Source organism: Leucopleurus acutus (assembly GCF_964270905.1).
Source record: "Leucopleurus acutus genome assembly, chromosome: 11".
Lineage (NCBI taxonomy): Eukaryota > Metazoa > Chordata > Mammalia > Artiodactyla > Delphinidae > Leucopleurus > Leucopleurus acutus.
In genome coordinates, this window is record NC_139152.1 from 90,210,452 (window position 1) to 90,224,011 (window position 13,560).

Genomic DNA, 13,560 nt, shown 5'->3' on the forward strand with positions numbered 1-13,560 from the left:
TGAGAAGTAAAGGGAAGTCTGCTGTGGAGGGTCTTATCCTGAATAAAAAGGCAGATCCTCCTAAGGAGAAAGAATTTTGGCCTTGCTTCTTCCTTCCTGCTTGAGACCCTGGAGTGAAGATAAGATGTCTGGGGTTATGGCAGCCATCTTGCAACCAAGAGGCAAGAATCATGAAGACAAAAAGCTAATGTGCTGAGAATGAAAAAAGATGGAAAGAAGCTGGGGTCTTGAAGACATTGTTGAGCTGTTGCATAGGCACTGGATTTCCTGCCTCCTTATGGCTTAAAACACTGGTACTTGTAGCCGAAAGCTCTCCTAATGGAAATGATATAATTAGCATTTGGCCCAGAACTGGACAAAATAAACATGTGCATTTTCTGTTGGGAAAGACTGCTTTGCTGAGGCATGTTTTAAGCTATCAGACTAATGACACCAATTTTATACTTCTCTGCTAAAGCAAAAATGAAAACAAAACAATAATGGGGAAATCTTCCGCCTTCTCCAGGCACTCTGTCTTCTCTGGCCTTACATGATTCAGCTCACTTAGGCACTGAGAAGCTAGGCATATTCACGGTCCTGTGACCCCTGAAGACAAATGTACCAGACTCACAAGAGTACAGGCCCCACCCCAGTACCTGCAGAATCTGAATCTCAAGGATGGGAATCAGGATCTGAAAGCTCCCTAGGGGAGAGACTGTGATGCACATTCAAGTTTGAGAAACACCCACCTACACGATAGACTCAGGATTCTGAGGCAAGTATTGGTCATTCTCCTGCTATTGGAAAGACCGTATCTTACTGTCTGGACATGAAGTACCATGGTGTACACACCAGGCATTCAGGCACTGCAGAGACTGATCCTCCACGTGGTCATTTAATGGTGGCAGGGCACTGATACCTGGTTCTCACTAACAGATGGGCCACTGGGAGACTCGCTTGTCCTGACTGTACTGCAGCCTCCTCATTGATAACCTTGGACCCGACCACCTCAAGCCAGGAGCACTGCACTTGTGGACCCCCCTCCACGTACAAGACTCTTATGCAAAATTACATCAATTAATCCTCCCGTGAGCCGGGGGCTGGACACCATTGTGACATCCACTTCCTTTTGAGGAGTCTAATGGAGATTAATTCACTGGCTCAAGGTCACGCAGCTAGAAAATGGCAGAGTGCAACAGGAGTAAGACCCTGATGCCGGTTTTGTGATTGTGTGCTGCTGCCCCCAGGCAAAGGTCCTGGTGAACTTGGAATCCTTTTCCTAGGGGAATTCAGACTATTTGGCCTAGAGTAGAGAAGCTCCCAGGCAGCTGTGAAAGCAGCCTTTAGTGACCTGAAGGACAGTCAGAGGAGAATCAATCAACCTTGGCTATAAGGTCTCAAGAACAGAACTCAAACCAGAGAGAGGAAGTAAGAGAGCCATTGGTTTAGGCTTACACAAAGTTTACTCAAGATGCCCAGAAATAGAAAAGACTGTCTTGCCCGATGAGTTTCTTTCCAAAGGATGCATATAACCGAGGCTGCACGCATGCAAGGCAGGGGTTATAAGCAAGGGCTTGAAGCCTCAGGAGCACCAAGAAGACCCAGAAAGCCATTTTAGCACGATTCTGAAATGAACTTAGGCAGCAATGGTATACAACTCTGACATGCTTGGCACATGGTGGGCATTTAATTAATATTTGCTAAATAAATGAACTGAATATAACACGGATGAGGAGGACCAGAGATATCCCTTATTTTATCTCCATCATGTGCTAATGGTATTAACCTCTATAAAGCTTCCTCTTCTTGTACAATGAGATCCATGGGCTTGTTAATCTCTCAATGCCCCATTTTATCCCCCGCCTGTAACACCTGGTATAAAACCTGTCTCCACATCCAGAGACTCTAGGATGGGTCTGTGCTTGTAAAGGTGAATGCACAGATGTACAAGTCCTGAAAAGGGCGAGACTACGGAACACCCATTTATTGAGCCCTTCTCTTATGGAGGTGCCAATTTCTGTCTTTCCCATGGATGGATTATCTCAAATAATCGAGATACCAACACTCTACGGCTGAGATCTTTCATCCCCAATTTATGGATATAAAAACTGAAGCTAAGAGGGGATGACTATCATTGACTCAAGAGTAGACAGCTAACAGGTGAGCACAGTTCTTGGACGCAAGTGGTCAGCATCATCACTATTGCTAATAGTTGCTTAAGTTCTAGGCTTCTTCCTCCTGGTATTTCTAAGACATAACGTTCAGACTATTCTGATTCATCAGAATGAAAGAAAGTGTTCAGTCCTATAATCCTTTTCCTTTATACATACAAGTGTGTGTTCATTCCTCCCTGATTGCTGAGCACAGTGCTTAAGCACAGTTGGCCTGGAAATGGCTGCTAGATAATGTCCAGTTATTGATTCATGAGAAATGGCCACAGAGATGAACCAGTGTACCAAAGGGCTAGCACAGGGCAAGACACATGGGAGGTCAGAGCTCAAGCTATGCTTGTTGAATCCGAATGCTTGATTTCAAGATCCTTCAGTGGGGGTAACTTAAAAAAAGGTAAAAATATTTAGAACAAGGAAACATCAAGCACATGCACAGGGAGCATTTTAGAGAAGGGGGTAAAAACCCGATATAAAACTGAGCATCGGGCTTCCCTGGTGGCGCAGTGGTTGAGAGTCCGCCTGCCGATGCAGGGGACACGGGTTCGTGCCCCGGTCCGGGAAGATCCCACATGCCGCGGAGCGGCTGGGCCCGTGAGCCATGGCCGCTGAGCCTGCGCATCCGGAGCCTGTGCTCCGCAACGGGAGAGGCCACAGCAGTGAGAGGCCCTCATACCACAAAAAAAAAAAAAAAAAAAAAAAAAAAAAAAAAAACAAAATAAAAACTGAGCATCCTAGGAGGAGGGAGCCACTAAGGTCCACCCATGAGGTACAGAGATCAGTCTTCTGGGAGCTAACAGATGTTCATTTTATAAGCAAAAGCAAGAGGTGTTCAGCCCTTTCAGGTACCTATAAAAATCTGGATAATTTTGAGCTATTCTAATAGCTGCCTGACAATTTTATTAACGTTGTCAGCTGCTGGGTGGACCTGCCCGTACCTGAAAGAGTGACACTTCACTCGGGACTATAGCCATCAGCTGAGTTCTATTTGGAATACCTTCCTGTTCTTAAATTAGCTAGACAACGAAGAGGCTGTCTGCCCATATGGTCCCTCAGAAACTCTGCGGAAGGCTGCCTCTGCTGGCACGCAATTCCCCTTCTCAGAGGCACAGAGAGTAACGTGAGCTGCGGAATCAGGCAGCGCTCTCTGAGCCTCAGTTTCTCAATACAACGCGTGAAAAACACCCAGACTTGGGGGATTTTTACCAGTAATAAATGGGATAATGTAAAATGGAGAAAAGTGAACCCAGTGACTGGTACTTGGTTTTCAATAAATGTTAGCTTGTGTTTCTTTCTCATGAGCCCAAAGCCATTTGAAAGAATTATTACCTATTATTATTACTAAAATGTTTATGCAATACTGTGTCAAGAACCATGCTAGATGTCTGTGTATATTTTATGATATACAGTCACAACAGTTCTATGAGGGACCAAGGACTGTCATCCCCATTTACAGGGAAACAGAAGCCCAAAACTACTTAATAACTTTCTTAAGACCAAACGTTAATAAGTGCCAGGGTCAGAAATTCCCACCCAAGGATACGCCTTGGTGTTTCTTAATTATTCATGTGCTGAGCATTTGGTGAACCCATTCAATCTAGAAATGCATGCTTTAAAAAAGAAAAAATATAAAATAACCGACAAGGACCTACTGTATAGCACAGGGAACTAGACTCAATATGTTGCAATAACCTATAATGGAGAATGTAAGACAATGTAAAAAAAAAAGAATGAATATATATATAAATACACACACACACACACACACACACATATATATATATAACTGAATTACTTGCTGTACACCTGGAGCTAACACAACACTGTAAATCAACTATATTTCAATAAAAATTAAACAAAAAAAAGAAAAAATCTTTCTTCATCTTCATCTATTAATTAGATGTAGAAAACCCCCAATTGATGCTCTAATTATCTTCTATCTCCTCTTTTCTAGATCTCTGTCTCTTTGTGTTACTTTAAGGAGATCTGCTCAACCTGGTCTTCTAACTTTTGACCATTTTGTAAAACGTCAACTCTCATATCCTTCATTTCCTAGAGTGCTTGTGTTCTGAACAATCCTTTTTTTGTTGTTTTTAAACATGGGCTCTGTTCATGTTTTATGACTGAAATAGCTGTTTTCTCCTCTCTGAGGACACCAATTTCAGCTTTTTTTGAAGTTTCCTGCTCCCCTCTGCCTTATCTGTTTCTTACCCATTCCTTTTTTTAATTTGTCAAAACTGACCTCTGACTTTTCCATCTGCTTTTCCTCCAGTATCTGCTGACTCTTCACAGTACAGATGAGTGAGGCACTGAAGATGGCTTGGCAGCCTTGAGTCTTGGGTGAGCTTCTTTTCTACCTTTTTTTTTTACCCCCGGCTTTATTGCAATATAATTGACACATACCACTGTGTGGGTTTAAGGTGTACAATGTATTGATGGAACACATTTATAAACTGCAAAATGATCACCACCATAGTGTTAGGTAGCCCCTCCGTCCCATCACAGTCGCCATTTCTTTTTTGTGGTAAGAACATTTACAATCTACTCTCTTAGCATCAGTCAAGTATATGAGATGCAGTATCGTTAGTTATTCATGTGCTGAGCATTTGGTGAACCCATTCAATCTAGAAATGCATGCTTTAAAAAAGAAAAAATATAAAATAACCAACAAGGACCTACTGTAATTACCATGCTGCACATTGGATCCCCAAACTTGTTCATCTTGCAACTGGAAGTTTATACCCTTTGACATCTCATGGGGGCAGGCTTCTTGGCGGTTGGGCTCCATTAAAGGGTGATGAAGCAAGTCATGGGATTTTACTGGGTCCATCCGTCAGGGTCCAGTTAAGAAACAGGAATTCCACACAGAGAGATGTTACTAAAGACCTGCTAGCCAGGTATGAGAGACTATAAAAGCAAAAGGGGAATACAAAGATACCCTATAAATAGCGCCCGAAAGTGACAACTGCCATTCCTAGGTCTGGGCCAGTAACAGGAAGGAGTTAGGATTACTAGGCTTTTGGAGCTTGGAAAGGGGGTCCATAGCACGAAAGTCCAGCCTCGGAGAAGGGGGCATCACAATGCAGGGCTGCTGATCGGAATGAACAATGCAACCCGATGAGGAAGCCTGGCTGGGATGGTTCTGCCAAAAACAGAGAGCAGACAAGCAGAAGCAGGACGCTTCATCCCCTCCAGCCTCAGTTTCCCTCTTGCCCCGATGTGTAGACCTTCCCAGGAGCCTCTGGCAACACTGAAATGTCAGCAGAGTCCCAGCCTAGTATCACAGAGCACAGTCCAGAAGGGTGGGTTTGAAACTGGGAGTAATAACTTAAAATTACCTTAAATGAGCCCAGTGGGGTGTGGGTATCCCAAACATCAACACTGGACTCTTCGGCTGGGTCATTTCCCTAGAGACATCATACAATTTCTTGTCTGGCGGATACAAAAACAGCCTCAGACCTAAGTTCTAAGTAGAGGAAGGGGCTGAGGGGTCTTCCCTTTCTGGATGCATACTTTCAGGTCGTCTCCCTATTTTCACTCCAGTGCCTTGCCCAGCCCCATCTGTGCATGGTGGGCTGTGTCCTGAGCTATGTGGGTACAGTGTGTCCCAAGAGAAAAGCTCTAGCACTGTGGGGTGGGGGGAGGGAGGAATGGCTATCTGGCTGCACGGGCTGAAGAAAGGGTTGGGGTTCCACCTGTTTCTATACTCAGATGCATTCCATGCTGCATTTAGGGTACCTGGAGCCTCTCATGGCTGAGCCAAGCACCTGTTTGCTGTCCTGCTGCCCAATCAGATCGCTGCTCTGAGATGCCAGTCCCCACCCCTCCACCTGCATTCTGGTTCCCAGACTCAGTGACGCCCCCTGTCTGCTCTTCTCTTTTCCTATTATCTTTGTCTTTGTGAACTTTGTCTTTTCTTTACTCCTTTCCTTCCAATTTAGTGGACTTTGGGAAGGCATAACAATAAGCTCATATGTTCAATCTCTGTTTTATAATTCACGTTTTTAAAAAAGTATGCATGGGTCACTTAAAACACATGTGCAAGCCAAATGGGTCCTCTGGGCCATCGCCTGTAACATCTGCCAGGCACTGCAATACCGCAACCTGAACAAGGGAAAGCCAAAATAATTTGGGTCATTTTGCTTGGAAAGGGAAGGCAGAAGAACAAATTAATGGTAGAGGAGAGAACATTTGAGGACAGTTTGCAGCTGTTCTCTTGCTCGGAGAACATAATGAAAGGGCCTGAGCATTAAAGGGCAACAATGAGGGATTTTAACCACATATGAAGAAAAGCCATCTCTCACCTGGATCACCGTGCTGGCCGCACTGGTCTTCCTACCTGGGACTTCTCCGTCTCTAAACGGCTTCTGCGCTGTTCATTTCCCTGCCCTGATTTAGAACCTCTAAATACAACAGAGCACGTGTTCAGTCGTTTACCAGTTAATTATGGAAAGCGAAACAGGCTGGGGTCTGCGCTATGCACTGGAAGACGGTGGTGACTGGACAGATGTGGTCCTCTTCCTCTCGTGCTTCGCCAGAAACAAAGACATATCAACAAGCACTTTCAATAAGATATAAAGCCCATCTCTGATGGCTTCTCTTAGCTCATCTTTATCTGCCTCCTGGCCTAACTACATGCCAGGTCCCTGGCTAAGCCTCATGTTAAAGTTTACATATGCAAGCCTCACAGGAACCCTACGAGGTGGCTAGTTCACTATGATTATTCCCATTTATCCCCATGCGTAAAGCAGTGAGGTCATTTTCAAAAGCTATTTAGGTACTGTGTTAGTTTCCTAATTGCTGAGTTACCACAAACTCAGTGGCTTATTTCAGTTTTTTAAATTTTTTTTAATATAGCAGGTTCTTATTAGTTATCTATTTTATACATATTAGTGTATATATGTCTCAGTGGTTTAAAATCACATTTACTACCTCATGGTTCTAGAGGTCAATACAAAATCTCATTAGGCTAAAGTCAAGGTGTCGGCAGGGCTGTGTCCTTCTGGAGGCTCCAAGGGAGACTCCGACTCCTCGCCCGTCTCGGTTTCTGGGTGCTGCCTGCACCCCTTGGCTCGTGGTCCCTTCTTCTGTCCTCAGCGTGCATTGCTCCAGTCACTGCTTCTGTCATCACATGGCTTCTCTCTGCATTCAAATCTCACTCCCTCCCCATCCTCTGACGATACTCTGAACTGCTTTTACTTGTAACACCTGGGACACCAAATGTGTAGGTATTTTCCTCACACCAGCCAATTCTCTTTTCTTTTTAAATTAATTTTTTTTTTTTTTTTTGCAGTATGCGGGTCCCTCACTGTTGTGGCGTCTCCCGTTGCGGAGCACAGGCTCCGGATGCGCAGGCTCAGCGGCCATGGCCCACGGGCCCAGCCGCTCCGCGGCACATGGGATCTTCCCGGACCGGGGCACGAACCCGTGTCCCCTGAATCGACAGGCGGACTCTCAACCACTGCGCCACCAGGGAAGCCCTTAAATTAATTTGTATTGGCGTATAGTTGCTTTACAATGTTGTGTTAGTTTCTGCTGTACAGCAAAGTGAATCAACTGTATGTATACATATGTCCCCTCTCTTTTGGATTTCCTTCCCATTTAGCTCACCACAGAGCACTGAGTAGAGTTCCCTGTGCTATGCAGTAGGTTCTCATTAGTTATCTATTTTACACATAGTATCAATAGTGTATATATGTCAATCCCAATCTCCCAATTCATCCCACTCCCCCTTTCCCCCTTAGTATCCGTTATGTTTGTTCTCTACATCTGTGTCTCTATTTCTGCTTTGCAAATAAGATCATCTATATACCACAGCCAATTCTCTGTGTGGGCACTACCTGGATGTCCTACAACCCAATTCAATTCTGACACTTACTACCCAGACTCGGCACAGACCCCACAGGTTGAAGGGCTCAGTCCTACGAGATGCCGTCACTTTAGGTGTCAGTCACCAGAATCGGGTCCCCAAGGTACCCACAACCCTTGCCTTTCAGGTTCAATAATTTGCTACACTCACAGAACTCAGGAAAGCACTTAACTATTGCCAGTTTATTATAAAAGACTCAACTTGGGAACACCCAAATGGAAGAGGTGCATAGGGCAGGTATATGGGAAGGGGCACAGAGCATCCGGGCTCTCTCTGGGTAGACCACTCCCCTCCCCGGGCCAGCACCTCCTTGTATTCACCAACCTGGAAGCTCACTGAATCCCGTCATTGAGGGGTTTTTAATGGAGGTTTCAGTATATAGAAGGATTGATCAAATCACTGTGATCTGGTGATTAACTCAGTCTCTAGCCCCTCTCCTCTCCCTGGAGGTCGGGGGTGTGCAGCTAAAGGTTCCAAACCTCTAATCATGCCTTGGTCTTTCTGGTGACCAGCCCAATCCTAAAGCTATCTAGGGGTCAATAGTGGCATCATTAGAATAAAAGACGCTCCTATGACACAGGAAATTCCAAAGAGTCTAGGAACTCTGTGTGAGGAATCGGGGACAAAGGCCAAATATACATTTTTTTATTTTATCACAGAAACTCATGACATTTAGCGCTCACACATACAGTCCCAGATGATCTACCCATCTCAAGACTCCTAACTAAATCACATCCGCAAGGTCTCTTTTGCCATAAAGGTTAACTTTCATAGGTTCCAGGGATTAGGATGAAGATGTCTTTGGGAGCCATTATTCTTTCTACCACAGGGAGAAAGAGGAAGGCCTGGGATTCAGACCGGAGTCTTGTGTCCGAAAGCCAAGCGTCTAACCACCCTGTACACCCGCTTCCCCACGAACCTTGAGCCTTACCCTACCCACGATCACTGTGCCCCACGTAGACCCTGCAGGGCCATCCCTCCATGCCTTTTCCAAGGTGTTTCTTTTGTCTTTAGTTCCCTTCTACTTGGCGCCTCACAAACTCCTAGTTGACCTTCAAAGCCCAGCTCAAGTGCTTCCCCTCTGTATCCTTTCCCTGCCACTCCTGAGCAGAACTGGTTCTCCGTTTTCAATGCCCCCGCAGCACTCTGGTAACCTCTCTGTACAAGCAACCACCACACAACTTTGCAGTTATTTCTGCTTCTTCCTGCCCTTTGGCCATTTATGTAAGAATTTCCTTTCTTTGTGGATTTAGTATCTTCCATGCCCAATACTGCCTGGCACATAGTAGGTCATTCAATAAATGTTCCTGAACTAAACTGAAACTAGTTAAAAAAAAATAAATGAACTGTACGATAAAAGGCAGACTGTGCAGTCTTCCCCAAAGGCTAAGTAAAAAAAGAGAATCGAGACACATTTTTTTCATGTTTCCCCATCAATTTACTGAGCCCGATGCTGAGCATTATACCAGCTGCTAGGAATACAGAGATGAATAAAACATGACACCTGTCTGGGAGGAAAGGAAAACGAGATGTACGGAGTCCCCTACTATGTGCCCACCACTGTGTGACACCCCCAAATGCGTTAGCTCGTTTAGGTGGAGGTCTGCCAGGTGAGAGGGAAGCAGCCTCAATGAGATCCCCGTGGCACCTTCCAGCACATGGATTCTAGAAAATGAGTTTATGATTTCTTCTCTGATTATAGGCTGCTTTGCTGAATTTCAGAATGCTTAACATGGATTTAAAAGGTACCTTAAGAGACCTTCCAGTCCAGTGTTTTTGAAACTAGAGTTTGCCACACATTAGGGGGTTGTGAAAATAACGGATTGGGTTTGACAAGCATTTTAAAAATTAAAATATACCAAATAAATTAGAAAATATAAAAATTCATTGAACACACTAAGGTTAAGTACTGTTTTATGAAAATATTGTCTTAGTTGCACATCTACTAATGTGTCTGTATATATGTATGTATGTATATATGTATAGATGTGTGTGTACGTACATACGCACATATACTGTTTGGATTGTGATGTAAAATGTATTTCTTACTGTGGGATACAGTCAAAAATGTATGGAAAGTACTGATGGGCCTACATCTCTACCTGGATACAAAGAGCAAGCCAGGCCTGGCAAGGGACTCTCGCCAGCTCTTTTAATCAAAGGCCTGTAGGTAAGCTCCCCAAGCCCATGGGCACCTGTACTTCACACTCACTCCATTGCCACTGCTGAGGGTTGGGATGCTCTTTTATTAAAGGAGCCAGTGGAGTTCCCATGAGAGCCCAAAGGGGCAAATGACCTGATCAAGTACATCTTGTTCCATTACCTCGGCTGGCCTGAAAAATATATGTGGAAAGTTCCTTTAAATAGACTACAATGGGATTTCCTTCTAATTGTCATAATCAAGATCTGATTATCTAGAAATGGTCTAATTAAATCCCCTGAACTGTTGTGATGTGTAGCTTCGAGGGAAAAATGCAGGCTTTGAGGTTCTGCTGACCTGGGACAAAATCCCCATCTCTGCCACTTGGTGGCCATGTGACTGGGGACCCTCAGCTGCACTGTGGGCCATGGGCTTGGGGTGAGGGAGACGTCCCTTCAATACCGAGAAGGGCTGCACAAGAATACGAACTCAGTAAACATTCACACCTCCCGCCTTCAGCTCCCCTTCTCTTTCTATGAATATTTGCAGAGAAGTTACAAAATAACCACATGCCAACTTCACTAATGAGTCAGAGAGAACCACCACTGAGAAAATGGCATTTCTCCTCCTGCAGTAAAAGCAACAGAGCCACATGACCCTCCGTTCCGTGGCTGGGGCACCGTGTGCCCAGGCCTGGCTGAGTCTCCCCTTGCACTGCGTGCCAGCTGCAAGTCTGGAGTTGACCCAGGGTCCGCCCAGCGCGGCTGTGTGTGCTTCGTCCCACCACCAGCCTAGCCCTGACCTTTTCTGGTATTTGTGATGTCGGACTGGATTTTGATCACCGTTTGAGCTCTTGACACAAAGTAAACAGGTTGGCATACTTCCCTGGGAGGCACAAGCGTCAGGATTTTAAACCTGTCTCCAAGCACTTCTCCTAAATGCTACCCTGCCCTGCCACCCCACTGACCAAGCAGCCAAGACACAATGTCTCTTTTGTTGCAGTAGCCAGTGGATCCTGGGTCAGTAACTTCTGGGCAGTGAGCATGGACCCATCTGCACTTGAGTGTTACATAAGGAGCTTGGAAAGTATGGATGTCCAGTGCCCAGACCAGAGATTCTGACTTGGTTGGTACAGGGTAGACCTGGGCATCATTCTTTTTAAGGAGCCTCTCTCCCCCGACCATGATTCTAACCTGCAGCCAGTGTCGAATACAACTGCCTTTGGGAGGAGTGAAGGGAACAGAGAGCTAGAGGATCTGGTCCAGTCCTCAGGCCAGTCTCTGTGAACTGGTGGAGAAGGTTTCCAGTTTCATACGAGGAATGTACAGCAGACAGAGAGAGGTTAACTGGCTCATCCAAGATCACACAGACAGTTGGGACCTGGCCGCGGGGCTATCTGACTCTTTTTATAGCCATGACATCACACTGTTGAGCTGAGAGCATCTACAGACGTCTGTATGTGAGCAGCCTTGGGCCATAGCCTTATAATGTTCAAAGGACAGGGCTAGCATTTTGCTCTTTTTTATTGTAGAATACCAAAAACAGCTGAAAACAGCCCAAGAATCCAAGGCTTGAATTTATAAATAACAACACAGCCACACCATGGAATACCAGGAAGCATAACAAATGACATGGTGCATAACATGGGGTAATGGTTGTAATATGTAGTTAAAGAAAAAATATTAGTATATAAACATTACTCTAATACAACCCCAATTTATATATTAAAAAAAACAATTTTAAATGCACAGAAAAGTACCTGAAAGGAAATACACTAAAATGTTACTGACATTCAATTCTAGGTAGTAGGAGTTTTATTTTCTTCTCTGTGTGTCATGGATAGGCACTGTTTTATTCATGACACACATATCAAGTGGATACATCTAGTGAACCTTAATGATGCCCGGGACAGAGCAGTCTGTTCTTCAAAGCATCCAGTAAATTCTTGTTTCTGCCTCTGGAGATGAGGCCCTTTCACTATTACACTAATGCCCGGGGGCACCTTTATGCTGCCTTCTCCCTGTCCTGTCTGGAATTCTGTTCTTACAGTTCTACAAAGAATACATATCTTCTTCCCTGAAACTAATATATATATATATACACACACACACACACACACACACACACACACACACACACACACACATATACGTATGTATATATATACACACACAAACATACACAGAGAGAGAGAGAGAGAGAGAGAGAGAGAGAGAGAGAGCGTGAGCACTGAGTCACATCAATGCGTCTCTAAAAACCTAAGAGAAACAAACATTTGGGGATAAGCACCTACTGTATGCTGCTATGAAAAGCATCCAGAGGTATTCAAAAGCCCACCTCCCACTGTAATGGCTTCCTAGGCTGTCTCCAGAGATAGAGGCTGGAACTGAGCATGGGTTTGGAAGCCAGATTTATGTTCTGAGATTCTCACTGGGCTGAGCCAGCGGGTCACCACTCACTCTTTGGAGATCTAAATTCTCGTGGAACTCTGTTTGGGGGCTAACTTCATCATTCCCCTGTACTCTGTGTCTCCATTCCAGCCATGTTACATATGGTTTCTTGCCTGGATATAACCTCAGTGGTGCAAGCCCCTGGGGTGACTCCAGGGCATCTGTGATTCGCTACTTCATAGGAGCATAAAGGGAGAAAGAGTATTGTAGAACCCAAAGAGTCACAGAGGCTGAAGACCTAATTTTGTTTATTCAGTACAGTAATCCCTCCCTGCCCCCCTTATCCACAGTTTCTGCAGTTTCAGTTACCCATGATCAACTGGGGTCCAAAAACATTAAATGGAAAATTCCAGAAATAAACAATTCATAAGTTTTAAACTGTGCACTGTCCCTGCTTTGTCCCCCTCTGGCTGTGAAGCATCTTTCCATCCAGCGTATCCTTCCCACCAGTCACCTTTTTTTTTTAAATGCTCAATTATTTATTTTTTTACATCTTTATTGGAGTATAATTGCTTTACAATGGTGTGTTAGTTTCTGCTTTATAACAAAGTGAGTCAGTTATACATATACATATATCCCCATATCTCTTCCCTCTTGTGTCTCTCTTCCTCCCACCCTCCCTATCCCACCACCAGTCACTTAATAGCTGCCTCGGTTATCAGAAGAGCTGTCGAGGTATCGCGATGCCTGCGTCCAAGTAACTCTCATTTTACTTAACAATGGCCCCAAAGCCAAGAGTAGTGATGTTGGCAATTCGGATACTCTTTTACTGTGCCTAATTTATAAATTAAAGTTTATCATAGGTAGGTATGTACGGGAAAAAACATAGTATATACAGAGTCTGGTACTACCCACAGTTTCAGGCATCCACTGGGGGTCCCGGAACTCATCCCTGCAGATAAGGGGGCACTGCTGTAACTAGATTTTTAGCACCACCCAGGCCCGGATTGGGAC

At 44.7% G+C, this 13,560-nt stretch overlaps 1 protein-coding gene across 1 annotated transcript in view; it reads right to left on the reverse strand.

Moving 5' to 3' along the window:
* The window catches only part of LARGE1 (LARGE xylosyl- and glucuronyltransferase 1), a gene marked incomplete at its 3' end in the record, with an annotated part of 588,892 nt that overhangs the window by 199,443 nt on the left and 375,889 nt on the right, over positions 1–13,560 (reverse strand). The window lies entirely within an intron of this gene.